Here is an 11,102-nt window from a genome sequence, read left to right as displayed (position 1 = left end):
CTCTCAGGAGACCCAAAGTGGGTCGTTCCTTTCTGCAGGCAGGTCATCCTGATGAGTGTCCAGCTCTCGGTGAAGAGAAGACCCGCAGTGAGTAGCTTCTTTCTGGCAGGTTGTCCCGATGAGTGTCCAGATCTCAGTGGAGAGGAGACCCATAGTGGGTAGGAGAGGAGACCCATAGTGGGTAGCTCTTTTTCACAGGCAGGTTGTCCTGAAGAAATGAGGGGACCCAACGTGGGTGGCTCCTTTCCATAGCTGGTAGTCCTGATGTCTGTTTGATTCTGGCTGAGTCCAAGATTTTATGGACTCAGAAGGGAGAAAGTATGTTCTGATTGGTCCATGGGCAGCCATGGATGGCCATGGGTGGGCCCAGAAAAAGCACCCTAAATTCTCACTCTGGGCCATGAACTCCACCTGGAACTGGTAGCCCAGCTGCCAGGCTGCAGGTGGTCCCTGACTTGAAGGTGGGTTTTCACCGGGAACCTGTCCCTTTCTGCTTAAGAGTCTGTCTGCCTCCTGCTGTCATCAACATGCCATCCACGGTGCCCAGGCTGTTCATGCCTAGGGGAATCTGCAGGCCTGTGCCAAGCTACCCTCAGCTACCTCCCTAGCCTCCCTCCCTGAGGGCTCAGTGCCCAAAGTTTCAGAGGGGGCCGAGGTGGCAGGGGAGCTGGCATGTCAGTGCCTCCCTGAATATGTGCACACTTGACCAGGTCACAACAGTACCTGGGCTCGGCTTCAACTTTGCTTTGAAATCAGAATGGGCACTGGGAGCAGGGAGAGGCCAGGGAGTGGAAGCAGGCAATTCTGAGCCTGTAGGGGGAAGCGGGGAACTCCTGGGCTTCTGAGAGCACAGGGATGCCCAGATCCAGAGCTGTGGCTGGATGGATATAGCTGTGCCTGGGATTGTGGGGCTCTTGCCCCACCAACTCAATAGGAGGTGGGCCCTCATCTGTTCCCACCATCCTTGGCTCTGTCAAGCACACAGCCCTGGCCACACCTCCTCCGTTGCACCCAGTGTCTTTGCAGTGGCTGACCCAAAACTACCAATGACTTTCTTCATGGAACTAGAAAAAATTGTTTTAAAATTCATACGGAATTAATAAGAGCCCAAATAGCCAAGACAATCCTAAGCAAAAAGAACAAAGCTAGAGGCATTACACTACCCAACTTCAAACTACACTACAGGGCTACAGGAACAAAACAACATGGTACTGGTACAAAAACAGACACATAGACCAATGAGATGGAATAGAGAGCCCAGAAATAAGACTGCACACCTATGACCATCTGATCTTTGACAAAGCTGACAAAAGCAAGAATGGGGAAAAGAATCATTATACAATAAATTGTGTTGTGATAACTAGCTAGCCATATGCAAAAGACTGAAGCTGGACCCCTACATTGTACCATATACAAAAATCAACTCAAGAGGATTAAGGACTTAAATATAAAACCCCAAAGTATAAAAACCCCAGAAGACAACCTAGGCAGTACTATCCTGGACATGGGAGTGGGCAAAGATTTTGTGACAAAGCAATTGCAACAAAAGCAAAAATTGACAAGTGGGATCTAATTTGACTTAAGAACTTCTGCACATCAAAAGAAACTATCAACAGAGTAAACAGACAACCTACAGAATGGGAGAAAATATTTGTAAACTGTGCATCTGACAAAGGTCTAATATCCAGCATCTATAAAGAACTCAAACCTAATATTATATATTGAATTAATGTGTTAAACCATATGAAATTGCTGATATTCAATCACTTTCTGACCTACAAAAATGTCAGTGTTATTACTGAGTTTATAAAATTCTAATGAAACTCCATTGACAAATAGAACTCCCTACATTTGAGAGTGAGAAAAGCTGAGCATATGTCCTGAAAATGCAAGGGATGCCCAGGCCTTACTGAACCATCTTAAGAAGTGTACTGTTCCCAGTTGCTGTAATATGAGAGAGTTCAATCCTGTGATGTAACTAGGAGGATCCTTTGAGCAGTACCATAAAGAAGACAGCTCAGTGAATGGGCAGATTTATTGATAAATTTTAGTAGTATAATAATGAGTTCTATTCTTAAGAACACACCTTTGAATGACAAAGCTTACAAATGTATCATAATTCTAATTATAGCTGAGAAGTATAATTCCCATTTTGAAGGTTAGGAAGACAAAAAGATGATCAACTTAAAGAAGGGAGGCTCTTTTACAAGATATGATAAGAGGGTCAAGACCAGATCATGGCTCTTGAGATACCAAGAAAAATTAGAATCAGGATCACAAAAAAAGAATCAGCAGTATATATGACAAAAGTAGGAACAGAAGCAAATCAATATAATGCAGTCATAAAGTAATTTGGTTCCATAACAATATATAAGAATTTTAAGAAATGATTGCGTATCATGCTTTAGAAAAAGCTATAAATGTATGGTTTATTGTTGAAAACATTTTTGAAAGTTTTATAATTCCAAATATTTTACTTTGTGATAGTTATTTCCTATTAATTATTGTCTTCTCCAATTTAAATCATGTTATTAATTCATACACAAAAATAATGTTCTGAAAAAGTTAAATGAGGTAGAAATGAAATAAGAAAAAGATTTGGATTGAAGCAGACTATTTTATGTCTTGCAATAAATACAGTGTAAGTTTAATTTTGGGGTCATACAGAGATGCTTCTCTGAATACATAGGTGAGCTACAATATTTGTGTTAAAACAGTGGTCTGAATTTTGCTACACTAAAACTTGTCATGTCACATGTGGTTCACTGAGTGTCATTCCTTCAAGTACATGATGTGCTGTGTGAAGTTTTTGAAACTAGTAATCTTAATGGTACATTAAATGGTAGGAATGAAATGTGGTCTGGACAAGATGCCACAGATGAAACACCAGAAGAAAAGATTTTACCACAGTGTTGTTTGACTTATAATCATTCCTATATCTTTTGGTTTTGTGTTTTTTGTTTGTTTGTTTTTAACTCAGCTATAACCTGAACATTTGGGTTAATCCAGTAGATACTTTAAAGTCAACTGCTTATTTGATTTTATAATATAATCATGGCATGATAAAAAAAATGTTGAAAATAGCCAAGGACATTGAGATTAAGAATAAAGAATTAGGGCAATAGCCTAAATATTTTTAAATCCTGGACTTTCTTGCAGAAGATGGAGAAGTTTTCTTCTGTATTGCTTTGGACTAGAAATTTATCAACCAACAGTCTTCAGGTTTTAAGGTAGCCAGATAGTGTTTTAAACATGGAGACATTTCACATAAAAATCCATTTTTCAATCTTCTTTCGAAAACTGAGAACACTTGGGCAACATGGGGCCTGCTTCCTGTCCTGAAATGACAACGATCAGTTGTGGAACAGCAGCTATTCTTTTAGACCAGGCAAGAGCTTGTTCATTTGCCACAACCTTCACTACTCCTGGCAGACTTCATGGAACTGTTATTCGCCTGGTTTCTGTAGGCATCTTAGCATATTTTAGTTCAGTGTGATAACGCTAGCTTTCTAACAGCAAGATATGGTGCCTTGTGAGGCAGTGGGTACCCTTGCTCTGAAGTGTTAAACAGGGTCTGAGCATAGAGGAAACTAAGAAATAGGTGTGAGATTTGACTGGATGGTGTATTAGAATTCTTTTCATCTCCAAACACTTTTGATTCATTTCATTAGCATAGAACCATTTCCTGAAAAGTAACAGTCCTTAACATTTTTAAATTTATTTTATTTTATTTTTTTTATTTATTTTTTGACATGGCGTTTCGCTCTTGTCACCAGGCTGGAGTGCAATGGCATGATCTCAGCTCACTGCAACCTCCATCTCCCAAGCTCAAGCAATTCTCTTGCCTCAGCCTCCCAAGCAGCTGGGATTACAGGCATGTGCCACCACGCCCGGCTAATTTTGTATTTTTAGTAGAGATGGAGTTTCACCATGTTGGCCAGGCTGGTCTCGAACCCCTGACTTCAGGTGATCCACCCACCTCGGCCTCCCAAAGTGCTGGGATTATAAGCACGGGCCACCATGCCTGGCCTAAATTTATTTTAATATCATTTTAATAAAAATTACAATAATTTTATTTAATAAGAAACCAAGACATACAACTAATATAAGTGTTAGATAATGAATGGAAGTGTTTATCCCTGAACCTAAGACCTGATTGTCCAAACATATCTATTTGCCCATTTGGCATTTATTTATTAAGCATCTTCTATGTGTTTAGGATCCTGGAGATGTAGAGCTACAGTGGTGAATAGACAAAATATTTGCATTTATGAGAGTTTATATTTCTGCATAGGAAATAGAAAATACATAAGCATAAAATTTCAGAGAGTAACAAGTGTTGTTAAGAAAATAAAACAGAGTGAGGTAATCTATGTATGCTCATTTAGAAAAGATGGTCTGGAAATGCATCTTAGGAAAGTAACATTTGAGAAGAGAATGAATGATTAGAAAGTGTTAGTTATTCAAGGATATGGGTGAAGAGCATATGGCAGTAAAGCAGGGGTAAGTGACAGGGATAAATTTGACTTTTTCAAGGCACAACAAGAAGGCCACTGCAGATTGAGTCTATTGAGCAAGGGAGAGATGAGAGATGGCAAGAAAGGAAGCCAGGTTGTGGGGAATGTTCTGAGAGCAATGGGAAGACATCAGTTTTTAATTAGGCAAATGATATGATTGGAGTTAGAGTCTGAAAGATTTCTTTGGCTGATCTGTAAAGAATAAACACAGAAGGGCAAAAGGGAATGCAGGGAGACTACTTGGAAAGCTGTTTCCATAGCCCAGGATGGGAAGCGATGGTGAAGTGATGAGAGGTGATGATGCAAGATTCATACTGAAAAGAAGACTGATGGAATTTGGTGATGGACTGAATTAGGGAAAAGTAGAGAATGAGAAGAATCAAGAATAATGTCTACATTTTTGGATCAAGAAATTGAATAAATGACTACGAGAAATGGAAAGAGCGAAGACTGGCAGAGCAGATTCTCTCAAGAAAAATCAGGTGACACATTAAACCCTTCCTGGAAAAATGGTAGACTATAAATATACAGAGAGAGATCTTGGATATTAGGCATGAATATACAAAATGACTCTAGTCCCTGGTCCTGGAGAGTTCGTAGTCTAGTAGGGGAAATACACATGTCAAAGAAGTCAGTACAAATTAATATCCAATATGATAGAGATGCGAACAAAGGGGAGGAAGAAGGAGCTTTCAGGATTCTCAGTTTTTCCTTATGATCAAAAGGTGTATAGGCAGTTTAACAATGAGCTCAATTGGATGCAGCAGGAATGGCTAGCAGCTCAACTTGTGGAAAACATTATTACCATTCACTTATTATTTTGTGGGGGAAAGACTGGCTTAAAAGCCTTTTAATCTTTTCTTAGAGTCTTATTTTCTGACATGTCAATCATCCTGGTAATTCTCTGACTATCCCTTTATATCTTGTGATGGGAAGAATATGAAACAGAAAAGAAATTCATTGATCCATTGTCTTTCATCCACAAATTCTCTTCTTATTTTCGTTCCCCTATCTCTTTCTGTCTCAGCAGCAACCAAAATCTAACATGTGTTTTTTAAGAGCCCATTATGAGCCAACTACTTGTTTCTTTCCACATTTCTTTACTTTCTGGCACTTTAAACTTTGAGTAAGCTAAAGTTGCCAGCTGTTATTTTAAAATCATTCTTAGATTTCCTCTCTTTCTGACTCAATGTTTTATTTTCTTCACATCTCCTATCTGTCTCTTTCATCCTATTCTCCATTCCCTTCACTTAAGTCATCAATAATCCGTTTTTGTCATACATTTTGCTTATGATTTAGATCATTTCTTCTTTCCCCCCATGCATGCTTATCATTCTCATTTCTTATTCTTCAATTTGAGCTTCTATATATTCCTTAGATACCATTTTTCTTTATTTTTGTAGCTTGTTCACTGTTCATATCACTTAATTCTGTTCTCTGTAACATGCTCTACAGTCTACCATTTTCTCAGTAAATCCATATTAAACATTATCAAACAAGTTACATAAGCTTTTTTTTTTCTTTGAGACAGAGTTTTGTTCTTGTTGCCCAGGCTGGAGTACAATGGCACAGTCTCAGCTCACTGCAACCTCTGCCTCCTGGGTTCAAGCGATTCTCCTGCCTCAGCCTCCTGAGTAGCTGGGACTACAGGTGCCTACCACTACACCAGCTAATTTTTGTATTTTTAATACAAGGTTCCACCATGTTGGCCAGGCTGGTCTCGAACTCCTGACCTCAGGTGATCCGCCCACCTCAGCCTCCCAAAGTGCTATAAGCTTTAAGTGCAACTTAATAATAGTTTGATAAATTGGTTGGCCTAGAGATGTTCTGAACATCATCATGAACAACTAATCCTATCAAACGGAAATGTCTGCATTGTCTTTCTTCTTGCTCACTGGACTTTCCATTGATACTTAAAAAACATATATTCTTAGAAACAGCTGTTCTACTTGGCTGCTTTTAATTGAGCAGAGACTGAATAAAGATTGTAATTAAGTATGATCCAGTGGTATCAAATAAAAATCTAAACTAAAAGGTTAGAAAATTAGATTTGGAAAAGGTAATATAACATAAATGAAAATACACACAAAGAAAAAAAGCAAGGATGAAGTACATTTCCAAGGTCTCTAGTTTTTAATAGATACTTAAAAGCCTCATATTAGAAATTTCTGTCATTGTAGCTTGAGGAAGAATTGTACTTCTCCTTTGAAACTGAACAGATTTCCTTTTTTTCCTCTGCACTGCTAGAAAGTGAATTAGTGGCTCAAATTAGCTTTTTTTTTTTTTAAATCTACTATTCTGTAGACATTTTTAGGTCTCAAAGTATTTTGTTTCCTAATTTACTACCTACTTTTAATTTGTTATTTTATTGGCTATTATTTATCTATGTAAGCCACCTCAGTCATTTCTGATGTGGCACAGGATATAAACACTCTTTCTTAGTATATAACCATTTGGTGTCACTGTTCACCCTGTTTCTTCCTCAGTCTAACTGACTAGAATACAAGCCATTTGGTTAGAAAAGCTGTCACATTTGGAAAGGCACAGCCAGTCAGAGAGAAATTAAATTGTTTTTCTTTGTCTGCCTGCTGTTCCAAGTCTCTGCCGGCATTGCCAGTTATTTGGAGGGAGAAGTGTGGGGCTTGTTCAGCTGTCGGTGAGCATGGAGGAGGGTGGGTGGATTCATACCAGCCTACTCTTTGTGCCACGGAGTCAGTTAGTGAAGGTTGGGTGGGCATGGGGGGAGATTCCACCAGGTAATCCTCTGAGGAAGCGGCTGATGCTTTCTGAGGAAAGAATGTTTTGTCACTGTTGTGAAACTGATGGTGATGGACTACTAGGCAAAGCTCATATTTTCCATTTTCGTATTTCTGGCAGTAGGAGTCTTTGTGGACAAAACAACCCTAAGAAATATCATTTACTAAAGCTGAATTTGCCATAAGGTTAGTTCGGTCATCCAACAGGGGTGAGATGCTGAAATATATGAATCATACTCTTGAGATGGTTCGGGAGTATGAGGTCAGATGCCTTTGTATTTAAATGAGGAGAATGATGTAGGAGATGTTAGAATGTAACTCTTAAGCATGACAGGGATGAGAAAGGCATGGATGAAGTAAATCCATGCTTGCTTAAGAAAAATCACTGAGGAAGAAAATGGATCCTATGGAGAATGGCAAATGACAGATACATGAACCATGGAGCTCCCTATAAAATGTAGAAAGCTAATATATGATGTTTAAATTCAGAGGTTAGTTCACCAGACAGTCAGTGTTAATGCATATTTACTTCCAGACGCACAGCAGAACGATGACACAACTGCTGGGAAATTAATTAGTCCAGTGGTTTTAGAACTGTGACTGTTCCTATGGGAAAATGAATTAGAAAACTATCATAAAAATAAATGACCCTTTTTCCCTTTTCATATTTATTTCATGATAATCTGTGTGACTATGCTAAGGAATTTGAATGCATCGTAATCAGTTAATGCTTATAACAAGTTTATGAGGGCAACATCATCAACATCTCCATTTTCCAAATGAAGAAATTGAGGATGAGAAAGTTATTGAAGCAACTTGCCTAAGGTCACACAGATGGAAAATGGCAGAGCCAGGTTCAAAGCCAGACACTGCTAAAGCTGTTAACTATTAATATTATGCTATCTGTATTTCACTCATGATTTAGGTGCAAAAAAGAAGGCAAAAAATTAACCTTACCCTTAAATCCATTAGTCATATAGACCAACATTTTAAGGTGATTATTGAGCCATTGATACATTTCTAAGGACCTACTGAGACATAGAAAAAAATGCCCCAGCATAGAACTTGGCAAGACAATCTTAAGCACAACTGCAACATAATATATTTTTCCTATAGATGTTGGAGCTTAACAAGGTAAGGTATAAAACACTTATGAAGACCTCATGTACTCGGTCCACCTTCATTATGTCTCATGGTTTTGAAAATAGGCTCAACAACTTATTAGCTCTGTGACTTTATTCAAGTTACTTCAGTTCTCTGAACTTCACTTTTCTCACTTGTAAAATAGGAACCTACCTCACTGTGTCCGGAATTGGTGGGTTCTTGGTCTCACTGACTTCAAGAATGAAGCCGCAGACCCTCGCGGTGAGTGTTACAGTTCTTAAAGGCGGCGTGTCCGGAGTTTGTTCCTTCTGATGTTCGGATATGTTCGGAGTTTCTTCCTTCTGGTGGGTTCCTGGTCTCACTGGCTCAGGAGTGAAGCTGCAGATCTTCACGGTGAGTGCTACAGCTCTTAAGGCGGTGCATCTGGAGTTGTTCATTTCTTCCAGTGGGTTCGTGGTCTCGCTGGCTTCAGGAGTGAAGCTGCAGACCTTCGCGGTGAGTGTTACAGCTCATAAAGGCAGTGTGGAACCAAAGAGTGAGCAGCACCCAGATTTATTGCAAAGAGAGAAAGAACAAAGCTCCCACAGTGTGGAAGTGGACCCCAGCGGGTTGCCACTGCTGGCTCCAGCAGCCTGCTTTTATTTGCTCATCTGGCCCCACCCACATCCTGCTGATCGGTAGAGCCGAGTGGTCTGTTTTGACAGGGTGCTGATTGGTGCGTTTACAATCCCTGAGCTAGACATAAAGGTTCTCCAAGGCCCCACCAGAGTAGCTAGATAGAGTGTCCATTGGTGCATTCACAAACCCTGAGCTAGACACAGGGTGCTGATTGGTGTGTTTACAAACCTTGAGCTAGATGCAGAGTGCCGATTGGTGTATTTACAATCCCTGAGCTAGACATAAAGGTTCTCCACATCCCCACAAGACTCAGGAGCCCAGCTGGCTTCACCCAATGGATCCTGCACTGGGGCTGCAGGTGGAGCTGCCTGCCAGTCCTGCACCGTTGGCTCGCACTCCTCAGCCCTTGGGTCGTCGATGGTACTGGGCACCCTGGAGCAGGAGGCTGCGCTTGTCGGGGCACACAGGAGCCCACAGAAGGGGGGAAGCCCAGGCATGGCAGGCTGCGGTCCTGAGGCCCTGCCCTGCGGGAAGGAAGCCAAGGCCCCGCGAGAAATTGAGCACAGCAGCTGCTGGCCCAGGTGCTAAGCCCCTCACTGCCCCGGGCTGGTGGAGCTGGCCGGCCGCTCCGAGTATGGGGTCCGCGGAGCCCACACCCACCCGGAACTCGCGCTGGCCTGCAAGCACCGGGTGCAGCCCCGGTTCCCGCCCGCGCCTCTCCCTCCACACCTCCTCGCAAGCTGAGGGAGCTGGCTCCAGCCTTGGCCAGCCCAGAAAGGGGCTCCCATAGTGCAGCGGCAGGCTGAAGGGCTCCTCAAGTGCCGCCAAAGTGGGAGCCTAGGCAGAGGAGGCGCCCAGAGTGAGCAAGGGCTGTGAGGACTGCCAGCACGCTGTCACCTCTCATCACCTCATAAGATTGTTGTGATTATTACATGAGTTCTTATAAGTAAAAGATGGTCGAGCACCTAGTGAGTTTACAAATAGTAGCTCCCTCAATTCCCTTTAATTCTTGCAACATTGCTTACTACATGCCTAGAGAGTATTCTAAATGCTTCATATTTATTAAGTCACATCATGCCACTAACCCATGTGGTGGGCATTGGTATCATCCCCATTTTATGAATGAAGATACTGGGGCAGTGCTTAAATTCAGGATGTCTGGCTTGGGTGTGGGCCTTCTTAACACCACCCTAAGGCTCATTGATACTATAAGGAATCATGCCAACCTCAGACAGCTGGAAAGAACCAGAGCTAGAAATCAAACTAGTATTTTCCCATTCTAGGTCAAGATTCTGTGTTTTTTTGTATAATTTGGAGACTGATGAGAATTAAAGAATTAAAAGCAGGAGTCTACCTAACAAATCGGAGATATATTAACATTGTACTCCAATGCTTGAATACCTTCTAGCTTTGCCAAAATAAGAGTTTCTAAAAATGAATAATTACATATATGTAAAAATTAACAAAATATGGAAAACAAGCAAGAATATAAATTATATTAATGAAACAACATAAAGTAACAGAATAGTGAAATGAAACATAAATAGAGGCAGGTTCTCAAATCAAAACCCCCAAAGCTCATTTTAACATGGCAAAACAAACCAGGAGCAAAATAATTAAATTATATTTGTTTGCTGTTATGTTTTTGTTCTTCTCATAATGTTAAATAAGAATGCTTATCAAATTATAATAATCTTACAAAGAGAAAAAATAATTTAACATTTTGAATTATTTGTTTTTTGTGTCACCTGTGGTCCAAATTCAATGAGAACACCTTCCATGTACTTTTTTGAAGATTCAAATTGAAAATGTTTTAATATTCTCTTCAGATCATTTGTCATTTTTATTGTTCAAAGGACTACGAAAACTTTGTGCCTCAAACTTAATGCCTACAAAACCAATATATAAACAAGATGAGTGATCCTTTTACTCCCAGATTTCTGTCTCTCTTATACTTTGCCTCCCCCTCTGCAAAACCAGGGAAGACTGTTCTTTAGAGATCTTCTTTTGCATGGCTGTAAATGCTGGAGGCCTTGTGGCCAAAGGACTACAACAAACCAAAGTTTCTGCACTCTAAAATTAAGGAGAAAAATAAAATATCAAAAAA

Source organism: Pongo abelii, chromosome 3, assembly GCF_028885655.2.
Source record: "Pongo abelii isolate AG06213 chromosome 3, NHGRI_mPonAbe1-v2.0_pri, whole genome shotgun sequence".
Classification (NCBI taxonomy): domain Eukaryota; kingdom Metazoa; phylum Chordata; class Mammalia; order Primates; family Hominidae; genus Pongo; species Pongo abelii.
The sequence above is the reverse complement of the archived record's forward strand: the minus strand, read 5'-3'. Positions refer to the sequence as shown.